This window comes from Schistocerca serialis, chromosome 2, assembly GCF_023864345.2.
Source record: "Schistocerca serialis cubense isolate TAMUIC-IGC-003099 chromosome 2, iqSchSeri2.2, whole genome shotgun sequence".
NCBI lineage: Eukaryota > Metazoa > Arthropoda > Insecta > Orthoptera > Acrididae > Schistocerca > Schistocerca serialis.
In genome coordinates, this window is record NC_064639.1 from 406322547 (window position 1) to 406337932 (window position 15386).

General features: G+C 43.8%; 1 protein-coding gene across 1 annotated transcript in view; it reads left to right on the forward strand.

The window, feature by feature from the left end:
- The window catches only part of LOC126457242 (cytohesin-1), a 210360-nt gene that overhangs the window by 128255 nt on the left and 66719 nt on the right, over positions 1 to 15386 (forward strand). The window lies entirely within an intron of this gene.

A 15386-nucleotide genomic window follows, 5' to 3' on the forward strand; every position in this document is an offset into this window, starting at 1 on the left:
GTGTACCCAGTGTGAGGATAGTTTCAGGTAACAAGTGACATCTAGAAATTAACAGTCTTGCGTTTGCTCGTAGAGATTATCGTTAAACACCGTGAACAGGGGGATAGTGATTTTAGTTCTGCCGCAGATTGTTAATCGCCATCTTCTCAGATACAATGCACGTCACGAGGTTGTGGTTGGTTAGGACGTGAGTTTAAATTCAGGCCCACAAAACCCGTCGTCTGCCGCAGTTCAGTCAATGGTCACATAAAATCACTTTTCGACAGAGCATCTTCTATTTCAGTCATACCACGCGGCGACCGCTTCTAACATTGCTCCGCGTCATACATTATCAGCTTTTGTGAAGTGACCCGCCGTGTTTGTCGCCTATAACCGAGGCATAGCCGGCAGCGGATGTGACAACACTGTAGTGGCTAGTGACGGACTCAACTATCAAGTAATTTTAATCGCACTGTAATGCTGAAGACAGGCGCGTAACACTCAAGATGATACTGGAAGAAGTGAACATCAATCAAGGATCAATTTTCAACATCTTGCGAGACATTTTGAACGTGACTATTGTCGCAGCCTGCTTTATTGCGCGACTGCTCACAGCAATCTAAAAAGCTCTCCGAAGTGAAGCAGCAGTGGAAATATTGCAGCTGTATCAAGCCAAATCAGATTACTTCTTGAGACGTCTTATCACCATGGACGCGAGATTGGTGTATCGATAATACCCCCAGACAAAGGAGCAAAGCAAGTAGTGGAAACATTCACGGATTCACCACCGCCGAAATAGTCGGAGACCCAACCGTCATAGGGAAGGGTAATAGGGCAACACTGAGCGTTTCTTGAACCTGACATGGTGTGATGGTAATAGGTTGTGTTCGTGAGCGGCAAACCCAGGCGTATGCTGCCGAAATATGATGCGGTAACTGGAGGCTGTCGAAACGAAGCGGCACACTGTCCGAGGGGATGGTTTTGCTCAACATGAGCCCCCACCTCTTTCTACAGAGGACACGCTCATCTCGAAAAACGGCGAGATAATTTTCCAGGTGGAACGTTTCATAAACAACCGAAACTTAAACTGCTGCACCCGAACTCTCCGCCAAATCATCCTTCATTGTAAAAAATGTGTTGCATTAAAGGATGGATATTTAGAAAAGGTCGAAGATCAGCACCAGTTTCCACGGCCACGGACATCGTGCTAAAGATTTCATTATGCGCTACAGTGAACACAATCTGTACAACCGTTTTGAAGAAAGCGGTAGAGCTTTGTGCAACGTCCAATTATCTGTCACGTCACTGTACCAAGGGAAATGGTATCATTTCATGCATAAGAGTCGAGGGAACAGAACGCTCAGTCGTTTATACGCCATCTATTGCTGGAAGTCTGGAACTCAGAATGGTCTGCCCTGATCGCCACAAGCAAACTGAGGACAATTAAGGAGACCACAACCACATGGCAGCCTTCCCTGTGTGCTTTTCGCAGGGAATCCACCGTCCTCTGTCGACTCCACATTGACCCACTTGGCTGACCCATGGCCACATTCTCTGATATGAGGATTCCCCTCACTGCTGTTGTTTAGCCCGCCTGACGGTGGCCCCACTGACTCATAGACTGCCTTAATTTGGTTGCTTTGAATCGACATCTTAATCTTCCTGGCACGCTCCCTCTGGTGTTAGCATACAACGCCATAGCGGTTAACCTGGTGTTGTTTTGCCCACGAAGGTGGTGTCTATTCATCCATGTAAGGTAGGGCTTTTTGGCCTCATTGACCACCTGAGGGATTGGTGGGGCACCTCTCTCCTGCTCCCATTCCCCCTCCTCCCTCCCCCCCCCCCCTGGTGTGCCTTGGTGGCAGTTGCTCAGTAGCCGAGCCTGGCCTGTACCCTTTCCACCTTTTTATTTTCTTTATTCTTTTTCATTTCTCTGTTGTAATGCCTTGTCTTGACATATCTTTTAACGACTTGTCTGTGCTGTCTTTTTTCGGGGCTTTTATCTCTTGTTTATTGCGTTAGTTACACTCAGCCTTTCCAGGATTTGCCTTTCGCCTCCTTGCTCTGACGACCACTCCTCGTTTGTCACTTAACGGATGAAGGGACCGCCGGCCGGAGCGACCGAGCAGTCTAGGCGCTACAGTCTGGAACTGCGCGACCGCTACGGTCGCAGGTTCGAATGCTGCCTCGGGCGTGGATGTGTGTGATGTCCTTAGGTTAGTTAGGTTTAAGTAGTTCTAAGTTCAGGGGGGCTGATGACCTCAGAAGTTAAGTCCCATAGTGCTCAGAACCATTTGAACCACTTGATGAAGTGACTGATGACCTTGCAGTTTAGTCCCTTTCACTCCAAACCACCAACCATCATTTCATGCATAAAATGGTTTTTAAGGGTCGAGTTAATAGGCACACCGGATCAAAAGTTAGTCACATCCAACGAATTAGTGACGTCACACTAGTCGGCTTGTCCGCCACACTTCACAAATGCTCAGCCCCACGGAAAATCAATTTTTAACTGAAAAGGTACGCACTAATGGTCTTAAATTTGTCGTGTGCTGTCGAGAACTTGCATAAATTTGATCACTCAGTCAAGAATTTTTAACTCGTCTGAAATAATTACTCGCTCCTCGCCGGAAACGGCTGCTGGCATTCGTAAGACCAGCAGTGTCACGTGGCATACGCGCCACGGCGTGTCTTTCTTGTGAGCATCGCTGACACCTAGGACATATCACGATAATACCGTGTGACACCGAGTCTATCCCATGCAACTGGCTCTCTTAATCCGGGAAGAGAGTCCATAAATTTCTTCAGATATGCCGTATTAGCCAGTCACTGATGATTACATCACGTATAGGTACCAGACTGTGGAGGTATCGTCTGCTACGCTTCTTCCACTGTTCCAATCCCAGACATTTTCTGTGGAATTAAGATCAAGTGATTTAGCGGGCTAGTCGAGGTGCAACATCATGCCTGAGTGTTTGTCAGACCATCCCTGTGAACATGGCTGTTATTCATCTTGGGAGACAAGATTGTTCACCGCATACTCAAAACGAATTTATAGAAGAAAGGGCAACACTTGATCACCGGGAAAGTTGCAATAAGGATCTTGACTCACGTTCACAACAAAACGAATGCGCGGGCCCAAATCATGGTATATAAACACACCAAAACATCACAGAAGCACCTCCGCCCTAAACAACGGCCTCGTTGCGCCGTCGATTCCGTCGACGCCGTGCTTCACTCGAAAAAGAGGTAAAATCGTAACTCTTCGGCGAACAATTTACACTTCCAGTCAATTAATGTTCAATTTATGAGTCGTTTAGCCCTTTGAAGACTTGCATCTTCATGTGCAGTGTGAGCAAGGCCTTTTGTGAAGTACCCAATGTCAATTGCATGCTGTTCCGTTCAGTGTGTTCGCTCGGGAACTGGCTGAGATAGACCTGTATTCATTCAGAGAAGTAATTCCTATAGTTTATTGTTACCAGTCACTGATTTGTTTATATCCACAACGGTTTTGAAGAATTTAAAGCATCATCATGTGGATTTACATGTGTTATATATATATATATATATTACTATGTGCTGTGTTACGAATTGTGGGTAACGTGTGGTAATGTCTCCAGTGGTCACAGGCTCCTTTCTCTATCGTAGCACATCACATGTAAACTGTCATATTTTGTAAAAAATTCACAAAGTATGACAGTTTAAATGTGATGTGTTACGATAGGGAAAGGAGCCTGTGACCACTGGAGACAGTACCACAAGTTACCCCCAAATCAATACAACACACACGTATGTCACACTAACACATGTAAATCCTGATGATGGAGATTTAAACCTTCTGAACGTGTTGTGGATATAAATAAATCAGGGTCGCTAACAGTAAACTTGCTGTTTCATTCGATATCAGTGACAGTCACGGTAAAACCTAACCTAAGATGTCCGCATTTACAGTTAGCATTCCCATCGTGTTTGAAGCCAGTTATCACTGACAAGGCGTGACACTCGTCTCTGGTACCTGTCGGTTAGTCTCATTTTACGAACATGTTGTTACGCTGTGTTCATGGCTCCAAAGTGGTAAATCATTCCTTATAGACACACTGAACAATCCGAATTGATAACCAACAAATCCGACAACTTTGTTCACGGCCTGGTGGTGGGCACGTCCAAATACGATAACTCCTTTCTGCCATTCCGTCGCGTCACAATAACGCTGCACAGTGATCAGTGCGATCTTTAAACCTTTTGAGTTAGGACGTGTGTCCCACGATAGGTTGCCAGAGAACCAGTGGGTATTTGTTTCATGTCATTACTATGTATCAGTGTCCGATGGGTAATGGTTTGCAGAATTCTTATAATTTCAGATTGCACCTATAGGTAGAACATGTAAACAAATCATCCGCTCCGTATTGCCCCATCGAATTAGTTTGCGCCTACAGGTAGGCAACCGAACGAACAGATTTGCTAAGCGACCTGCTGTCGCGCCTACCAGGAGTTCGTGTCAATGAATTGCCCGAGCGCACTGATGTTTGCCACGTCACAAACGTTTGCCATATTAAGCACCTGTAATGTGAGGTAAAAAGTTGGAGAGAGGCCCTAGCCAGTGAGGTGTCTCTTTTCTGTACGTCTTTTTAGTTTTTGCGCAATCGTCTTCTGAAACCCCAAGGTAACTAGGTATAACCCTATAGGTCGCGCGCTACTCCACAATGGAAAAGGAGACGGCGGTAAATATTATTTCATATTGTTACTTCAGACTCCGGAATTAACTAAAATAGCCATACATTAATAACTTCCGCCCGACAAAATAATTGTTAATGAAAGGGTTAAGGAGCTGACTAAAATTTTATCCTGTGTTTTATTATTACCCGTTCCATCTGCAGACGTCTGTAAGAGCACGTAGTGCGCACAAGAGGTTTGGAAGTAGCAACACGGAGACAAAATGGAGAAAGGTTCATGGCCTAGGATTGAGAGACTGTGTTTTAGGTCAGAAATTTACATTTCGACGTAGATTGCTATATTCGATGTTTTCTTCACGCCGTTCAAATACGACTATTTCAGCACGACCGCAGTAGTTCTCTTCTCCGTCCCAACTGTGCTGTCAATTTGTCTGTTTATGGAGTACGACATCATAACGTGTGGCGACGCACTTGAAAGCCGTATTTGTTAAAACAATATGACATCCTTACATTGTCACTTTTATATTTTGGTGTATAAAAGTATAAATGAGATTGTGTGTGAAAGTAAAAGCATGTTTTAAGAAATTTATGCAATGGACGTAACTTTAGCTGAGCTGTCGACAGGATTTTTGTTTACGTACTAATAAATGGCAAGAAAAGCACTATGACATTGTCATTGCGACCTTATAATACAGGTCAGTTGTGTTTGTTGTCATAATTTTATTATGTTTTTTCGTCTTTTGACGGTGACTATATATTGGCTACAAACTTTATGTTTTAAACCAGTTTAACAATGACAGACGTATCTGATGATGATTGTTCGGATCGAAAACGGTTTTAAAAGAAATTTCGATCAAAGACTGTTTTGTATTCTACAAGAATCAATATCGCAATCCATTTTGCAAGGACCAACCATACAAACTCACTTTCATTTAACTTAATGTGATAGAACCACTTTATTGAGGTAACATTACGTGATATACGTTGCTCCACTTTAAAAAAAAATGGCCAGCTCTACTTTGCATTATTAGAAATGCAAAGGTCAGTGGAAGAAACTGTACTATGAGACAAGCAGTTTGTTTGGTAGTTTGTTGGGAAACGTTACTGGAGACGTGACTTTCTATAGCTATCCATCACTAGGATAAAGTGTTACATGGAGTTGCACAAGCTGCTTCGGTTTTGATAACAATATTGCTTAATGTAATGGTTGGCCTGAAAACTGTTATACCAAATGGAGTGAATATTTGCCTTTAAAGAAACCTGAAACGTATCTAAGCTTATTATGCTGTATTGATGATGAACAACCATTTGTTTTTTTGTTTTGTTATGGTTTTAGGGCGCAAAACTGCTACGGTCATTAGCGCCCGGATGAACAACCATATAGAACTACGCCACTAAAACATGTGTATAGCATCGCTACAAAAGTTTTTATCTTCATCTACTACACATGCCTTCGGTTAACTGGCAAGGTGTGTGAATGTTTCACTTAATTCCAGCGTTCTTGAACAAGCTTTGAGTACTTCTTGAGTGTGTGGCATGCCTTATAAAACGGATTAATGCAGAACTGGAATAAAAAGACACGGAAAATATTCATGTGGCTAATTCATAGATAAGTCAAAACTTTAAAAGTATGTGTGTTTCTGAAGAGAGACCATAAGTTATTCCACGGGTGACTTTTTATAGTATTAAGCGGAATTTCTTTTAGGAGCTTGAAAATGGATTGTGTGTGTCAGAGGGCCAATAAGGAAGAGGCTGGCAGAGATGTCCAAATAACTGTGCTCATATAAATACTAATTTTTCGATGTGAAGTAAAAACGGCGTGGAGAAATTTAATACACCTGACATCTTTTGGTATTCGCTTGATTTTTTTTTTTTTAAATCATGAATCAGTATAAATATGTATCTTATCATGTGCTCTGTCGCATCATATAACATCTTTGGCTATTCTGAAGTCTCTTTGGATATTGCGATCGCACTTTAACCGTTGAATTGCAACCGTTTTCAATAGCCTTGCTATTTCTTTGCGGATTTTCGCTGCTTTACACGAAATTAAAGTATAAGACCTTGACGGACGATGTAGAACAGTAGATACGTCATTAGAACAAAGGAAACGTTTCGTATTCCGGCCCAGCCACGTGGGTTTCCAGTGGTGTGTGAAATGTGTTCCAATCGGGTGTCACAACCAAGGACTTACACAAGCCCTTGAGGATCTCGTTGTTGACCAGAAGCTTAGCGAAAATAAAAGAAAAACAAAGAAGAGATACCTATTTGTTACTTCACTCCGAACATAAAATAACGTAGTACTTGGGCGTGAGTGCTTCATGTCCCCGTATATCGTTACGATTTAGGTTTTGTGTAGATTCCGTACATCACCTTATGCGAATGCCCGGGTGATTCCTTAAATAAGGTCGCATCAGTTTTCCTTCCCTTCCCTGCCCTTGTCCCACTGAGCTAGTACTCAGTCTCTAATAACTTCGTTGTTAACGGGACGTTAAACTACCTAACGCACACTGCAACAGTTTTGCAGTGCATGTTGTAAATCGACATTTATTAACAACATACTATCCGTTCCACTCGTGCTCCTCTGAGTTCAGCCACGCTCAAAATCTCCGTGCGTTATTCGTGAATGCGCCTGTCTGAGGAATCTAAATGGAAAGTAGATTATTACGTCGCTCGTATCCTTAATAGACACTGTCCAACAGTTTATTAAACGCGGCTATAGATTATAAGAAGCATTCCGATGACATGTTTAAGTAGTATCTTCTCATTTTGTGTTAACGTTGCAAACACATAGTCAGAACATAATTACAACTTCAGTATTGTTTTTCAGCTGTAAGTAGTTACTACGTCGACAAGTAATGGAAAAGTTAATAACGCGCTCGTGTTGACTAAATTACTCACCTTTGGATATCACGATATTAAACGATTTGATTTTTTTATTTCGGAGCGCGCATAATTCTGTACTAGTTTCTGTTGTACGGTATTGAGCTATGAAAGTACAGTAGAGAGTCGTTAACAGACGCAGAAGTAACTTCAGGAGTGCTCGGACCCTTGCTCTTCGTGTTCTATATTAACGACATCCTGACAACGTTAATAATAATCTCAAACTTTTTGCAGATGACCCAGTTATCTAATGATGAAATGCTGACTGGAAGAAGCTGATCAACTATTCATTCCGATCTCAATCAAAGGGACGCAAAGATTGGCAACTTGCTTTAAATGTTCAGAAATTTAAAACTCTGCCTCTCACAGAACGAAAAAATCTTAGTAACCTATTACCACGATATTAATGAGCTCAATTTGAATCAGTCAACTCATACAACAGGCGCAGTCGTCGCTAATAAACTACTTAAACCTAACTAACCTAAGGACATCACACACGTCCATGCCCGAGGCAGGATTCGAACCTGCGACTTCCAGACGGAAGCGCCTAGAACCGCTCGGCCACTCCGGCCGGCGATAAACTACAGGTCATTGGCACGATTTTTCGAAGTGCAATTACTGTGTAAAGCATACTGCTTACGAAAAGCTCGGGCTACCCATCCCAGAATTTGCGTAAGTGTGTAGGATCCATACCAAATAGGCACTACATTGAGGTGACAAAACTCATGGGTTAGCCATATGCAGCATATACACAAGGTATAATAGGGCAGGAGCCGTCATTTGTATTGAGGTGATTCATGTGAAATTTTTCCGATGTGATTATGGCCGTACGGCGGGTATTAACAGACTTTGAACGCGGGAGTGGTAGTTGGAGCTAGACGCATTGGACATTTCATTGCGGGGGTCGTTAGTGAATTCAGTATCCCGAGATCCACGGTGTCAAGAGCGTGCCGAGAATACAAATTTCAGGCATTACCTATCGCCGCGGACGACGCAGTGGCCGCCTTCCCTTAACGACCGAGAGCCGCGGCATTTACGTAGAGTTGTCAGTACTAACAGAACAGCAACGCCGCGTGAAATAATCGCAGAAATCAATGTGGTACGTCCGACGAACGTATCCGTTAGGACAACGCGGCGAAATGTGGCGTTAATGGGCTATGGCAGCAAACAACCGACGCGAGTGCTTTTGCTAACAGCACGATATCGCCTGCAGCGCGTCTCCTGGGTTCGAGATCATATCGATTGGACCCTAGACGACTGGAAAACCGTGGCCTGGTCAGATGAGTCCCGATTTCAGTCGGTAAGAGCTGATGGTAGGGTTCGAGTCTGGTGCAGACCCCAGGAAACCATGGGCTCAAGCTGTTAACAAGGCACTGTGCAAGCTCGTGACGGCTCCATAATGGTGTAGGCTGTGTTTACATGGAATGGACTGGGTCCTCTGGTCCAGATGAACGGATTATTGACTGGAAATGGTTATGTTCGGCAACGTGGAGACCATTTCCAGCCACTCATGGACTTTATGCTCCCAAACTACGACGGACTTTTTATGGATGATAATGCGCCATGTCACCGGGCCACAGTTGTTCTCGACTGGTTTGAGAATATTCTGAATAATGCGGGCGAATTATCTGGCCATCCATATCGCCCTACATGAAGAATCCCATCGAACATTTACGGGACATTGATCAGATCGTGTACAAAACCCTACACTCGCGTCACTTTCGCTATTATGGACGGCTGTAGAGGCAGAATTGCTCAATATTTATGCAGGGAACCTCCAACGACTTGTTGAATCCATACAACGTCAAGGTGCTGCAGTATCTGGGAAAAAGGAGGTCCAGCACGATATAGGAGGTATATTGAACGTATGCAAAGAAGGGCAGCACGTATGGGCACAGCATTGTTCGACTCACAGAAAGCGTTACGGAAATGCGTGAAAAACCTGAACTTGCAGACGATTGAAGATAGACGAGAACTATTCTGTGAAAGCCTGCTAAGAAAGTTTCTAGAAGCAACTTTTAGTGATGAATGTAGCAAAATACTGTAAGCCCGTACAAACCGCTCCCGTAGGGACTGAGAAGACAATAACAGACTAATTACTGTGCACATAGAGGCATTTTGTAATCATTCCTCCTTCGGGAATAATCATTAATAAGTGGTACAATGGAAAATACCACATGCGACGCATTTCATAGTGGTTTGCTGAGTATAGTTGTAGATATAGACAATCCACTTGCGTGCGTTTCAGATCTCCCAGACAGTACATCATACGAGGGGCGTTTGAAAAGTCCGCGCAAAAATAAAAACTACTTACGTGTTTGGGGTAAATCTTTTTTATGTTTGGGGTAAATCTCTTTTATTTTTCGACATAGTCTCCTTTTAGACTTGTACACTTCGTCCAACGCTGTTCTGATTTGCTGATCTATTCCGAATAATAAGAATTGTCCAAGTCTGCAAAATAGCTAATAGTTGCTGCAATCACCTCCTCGTTTGGATAAAATCTTTATCCTGCCAGCCATTTTTTCAAATTGGGGAACAAATAGTAGTCTGAGGGAGCCAAGTCTGGAGAATGGGGGGGGATGTGAAACGAGTTGGAATGCTATTTTCATTAATTTTGCGACCACAACTGCTGAGGTGTGTACTGGTGCATTGTCATGATGGAGAAGGACTTTTTTGCGGTCCAATCGCCGGCGTTTTTCTTGCAACTCGGTTTTCAAGCGGTCCAATAACGATGAATAATAAGCACCTGTAATAGTTTTACCCTTTTCCAGATAGTCGATGAGGATTATCCCTTGTGAATCCCAAAAGACAGTCGCCATAACCTTTCCGGCCGAAAGAATGGTCTTCGCCTTTTTTCCTGCAGATTCTTCCTTGGTAACCCATTGCTTGGATTGTTGTTTGGTTTCATCCACAGTGACGAAACGACGCTTAAAGTCCTGCGGATTCTTCCTGAACAGCTGCAAACCATCCCTGCAACACTTCACACGATTCCGTTTTTGGTCAAGCGTGAGCAATCGCGGAACCCATCTTGCGGATAGCTTTCTCATGTCCAAATGTTTATGCAAAGTATTATGTACCCGTTCATTCGAAATGCCCACAGCACTAGCAATCACGCACCTTAACTCTTCTGTCATCCATCACCTTATCATGGATTTTATCAATGGTTTCCGGAGTCGTAACCTCCACAGGGCGTCCGTCCAGAACGTTCAACATCACTTGTGCCCATATGGCCACGCCGAAAATCTTGAAACCACTTATAAACTGTTCTAATCGAAGGTGCAGAGTTACCATAATGATTATCAAGCTTCTATTTAGTCTCCTGAGGCGTTTTGCCTTTCATAAAGTAATGTTTAATCACCACACGAAAATTCTTTTTCGACCATACTTGATTCACACGAATGCCAAACGCGAAGAAATAGACCAATATGGCTGAAACTTGGTGTGCGTTCTTTCCAAAGATGCTACTAACTAAACATAACCTCGATACGCGCCGGTGGTGCCATCTCTTGGACTTTGCACGGACTTTTCAAACGCCCCTCGTACTTGGGCACCGTTTTTCTGATATTTTTATCTACCACTCCAGAGCTGCCACTTGCAAAATTACCAATCGCTGGAAAAAGTCAACCCCCCCCCCCCCCTTACCCCACATGAATAGACATTTCCTAATATTTCATAGTTTCTGACTAATATCATGTCGGACATATCTACCGACGTAACTGTCGTAGCGCTTATGATACTGATCTGGAATTAGGGGGAAACTGGGGTTCAGACCTGTCAACCGTACTGATTTTGGTGTGCTGTGAGCCCCCTAAATCACTCCAAGCAAATACTAAATTTTCCTCAGTAAGTCTTCCGCCATTTCGTACGTGCGTTTAATGACTACGACGTGGACAAAACGTTAAATCCTAACCGTGCTCCCTTCCTCATTCCAACTATCTCCCAGGATCTACGACAAAATCAGAACGTGCATTTTGCATACGAAGAGCATGCATGATGTTGGCGTTACTTGTAACAGCATCTTGATCAGTGTCTCGGTGTGCGTCTTGTGTGTCAACTCCAGAAAATAGCTGGTGGGGGCCTTCGAATTTACATGATTTTCACGTTACATCTAGGGATAACTAATCAGAGAGGTATGGGAGATAGGTAATTCTTCAACTTTACCATGTCATCATTTATTTGCTATTTGTAATGATATTATTCAGTTGAACGAATATAAAGGATTGATTTATTTACGTGGCGTTAATATTAAATTTATGTATCAGTGAGCATTAGAATAATTGCCGGAATGTTTTGATCAATTAGTTGTGATGTAACTGGAGTGCTGGGAATGTCAACCAGTAAAACGCTATACTTAATGAGCACAGCTATGTTGCAGTTACAGCACAGATTATCATCTAGGAGTGGTTGGTGTCGGCTTCTTTCGAGACCACGGAGAGGACAGTGCAGCATGGCGCCACAGAGTCCGCTTCCTGTGCACGGTATCATTAAGTTCGATGGCGTCAGCTCTGGAATGGCAGCATTGTTCCCGTTGCCTCAGTCCCCGCTGACAGTTAGTGCAGGCGGGCGGTGGTCTGAGCCTTGTCGAGTTCTCCCTCATCCGCTCTACAAAAGGGTTAACTGCCAGCGACCCTCTCCCAGGTTTCATTGTAATGTCGCGTACACCGAAGAAACTTGTATCTGACCTACCGTACGTTTGACTCTCGACTCATTGACAAATTACATAAAGAAAAAGAAATGAAACCAGACGACCAGTGGTACTAGTGGTCCGCCCAGCGAGGGTGCCGTAGTCACGTTTAGAGTAATTAAGTGTGGCAAACATATTCCATTTATGTGACACTCTGTCGTACCACGGAGCGAAGTATCCAAATCGTTAGCACACTGGACTCGCATCCGGAAGGACGACGGTTCATATCCGTGTCAGGCCATGTTGATTTGGATTTTCCATGATTTCCCTAAAATCACTCCAAGTAAATAGCGCGATGATTTCTTTCAAAGAGCACGGCCGATTTCCTTCCCCATCCTTTCTTAATCGGAGCTTGTGCTCCGTCTCTAATGACTCCGTTTTTTTTTCCTTTATTGATTTTCAATTCCCCCCGAAGGGAGCGGGCTGGCAGCAGCTTAGTATGCTGCTCTACAGCCTACAGACTTTTTTAAAATCGGAATAAGAAAGAAACAAGAAAAACAGGCGATAAAACGGTGACTTAAAGTGTAAAATGGCGGAAAAATGCGGAAAGTTAAAACAGAAAGCAAAGGGGTTGGCAATGTTAATAAAGTATACAGGAATCAGACAAGTAACATAGTAGACACACAATTAGAAAAACATGGCGACAGTCTGGTTTCAGTTCTCAAGAGATAAAAAATCACACCCAGCGACAGTATGATGGCCGTTCGCAACACGTCCCAAAAGACACACAACACGGAACACTCACTGTAAAACACTGCACGAAGATGGCGGCACAAAGATGACACTCCCGAGCCACGGGCAGACGAGGGGGGGGGGGGGGGGGGGGAACAATGTGGGAGGAGAGGAAAAAACGAAAAAGGGGGGAACCAAGGAGGGAGAGGACTCATATGGGGGGAGAGGGGCAGGGCAGACACGAGAGGGAATGAGAAAAGGCAGAGGAGGGAAATGCAAAAGGACTCGGGGGAGAGAAGGGGGCAGAGAGAGGGGAGGTGGGGAAAAAAGAGGGTGGAAGGGGGGGAAGAGGGAGCCCGGGAAAAGGACAGAGGAAAGGAGGGGGCGTGAGGATCAGAATTGATAGGAGGGATAAATGGAGGGAGAGGGGCATCATCCGGGAGGGGGAGTTGATGGAAGCCACCTTGGGAAAGGAGATGAAATGTGTAGAGATGGAGGGTGGGGGAGACACAACAGTGAAGACGTGGCAGGGGGGGGGGGGAGATGAGAGAGGTGAGGAGCAACCAGGGGGTGAGGGGGATCAAGGCGGCGGGAGGTGTAGAGTATGCGGATATGTTCTAGGAATAGGAGCAGATGGGGGAAAGGAATGAGGTCATAGAGGATCCGCGTGGGGGACGGGAGGCGTATATGGAAGGCGAGGCGGACTGCAGGACGCTCAAGGATCTGGAGGGACTTATAGAATTTGTGGGGGGGGGGGGGCAGATATCGAGGCGGGACTGGCATAACAGAGGATGGGACGGATTAAGGATTTGTAGGTGTGGAAGATGGTAGAGGGGTGCAACCCCCATGTCCGGCCAGAGAGAAGTTTGAGGAGTCTGAGGTGGTTGTGGGCTTTGGATCAGATGGAGCGGAGATGAGGGATACTGGTGAGGTGACGGTCAATGGTGAGGCTAAGGTAGGTGAGGGTGGGGGTGAATGACTCCGTTGTCGAAGGGACATTAAATACTAACCCTTCTTCCTTTTTCTTCTGTGTCGACACGATGTTATCGGACGCACCTCTTTGCGTGAGGAACTATTCCATCTCTGAGAGCCTGTGTGCCATGCTAATGCTTTTCTGGTCTATCTACCAGACAGACGATATTCGATTCCTTATACTACTGTCTCAGAGACTGCCAGCTCTCAATAAAATATTTCGCCATCAGCATGCTTGTATTGAATTTAAATACCTAGGTGCGTTTAAAACTGTCACAGTCGTCATGTCGCCTAATATAGTAGCAATTATTTGTAATATAAGATGGATGCTTTTCATAACGAAGTACTTTGGGAATTTCTGCTTAAGGTTTGCGTGATGTAGTATATTTAAAAAAATAAAATACGGAACTACTGCTAGCGCTCCGAGTGGAACCATTCTCCCTCCTTCGTCATCAGCCAAAACGTAACGCGGTACATATTAATATTCCCCCTTTTCAGTATTAAATAAGCGCGGTAGTGTAGCGAACGATTTAGGTACTCAATTGCGTGAATGCTTCATCAATATAACAGAATCTGAAGCCGTTTTGACGTAAATACTTATCTGCACAGATAGTCAACGGAAGCGTGAAATTTCACAGTTGAACTGCCCCTCTTCAGTTAGTCCTATTATTATTACGTTATCTGGAATTCTAATCTACAAATCTAAGGCCAGGAGATAACGTTAATACTTAGAACATTCAGGAGGTAGTTAAAGCGCATATGGATAACATTTTTCTGTTCTCTAAACGTGCTTGTCGCTTCAGCAGAACTTAACGTTGTACAATCTCTGTTGCAAAATATTTGTTCTTTATGCTGTGTGTAATAAATTAGATAAACTAGCGACTAACCGTGTCTCTACATATGGAAGCGTTAAGAAAATACCTCTTTCTTCTTTAAATCTCCACAGTTAACTAGTACTATTTATTGAAACATGAAACACTATTTTTGGATTCAGACCTGTTGCCTGATATAGTAATCATTTGGTTCCATATGTAAGTATGGTTTTTTTGTCAGCAATCTTTTGCAAAACAGTTTACTTTTTCGACATTTTGTTGACAGGGAGCCAGCAACTTTATTAAATTTCTTAAAGCATTTGTTAACGATTCTATCGACAGTTGCCGTACTTATATTTGGCGACTAGTTTCAAACCTTACTAGTTTATTTTCAAGCGAGACCTACTGAGGCTGCACTGACAGTGCACAGTTGCAGAAGGAAGGTTCCTTTAAACGTTGACCTGAAAGTATTATATTGTACGTAGGGCATGTTCCAGATTCACGTGCTGTATTAGTCAGGTAGGTGTCGAAGTAGAGCATCGGAGTAAATTGTTATTACCTCTTATTTTTTGTGTCTCTAATTTTCGTCGTTATCGATTATTAACTGTCACTTGCAAATCCATATCAGCCAGTACCAAAAAATGAGTTCTAGTACAGAAATGGACGACAGTTCGTGATTCCCATTGACCGTCTCTCTACAGTAGCAAAGAA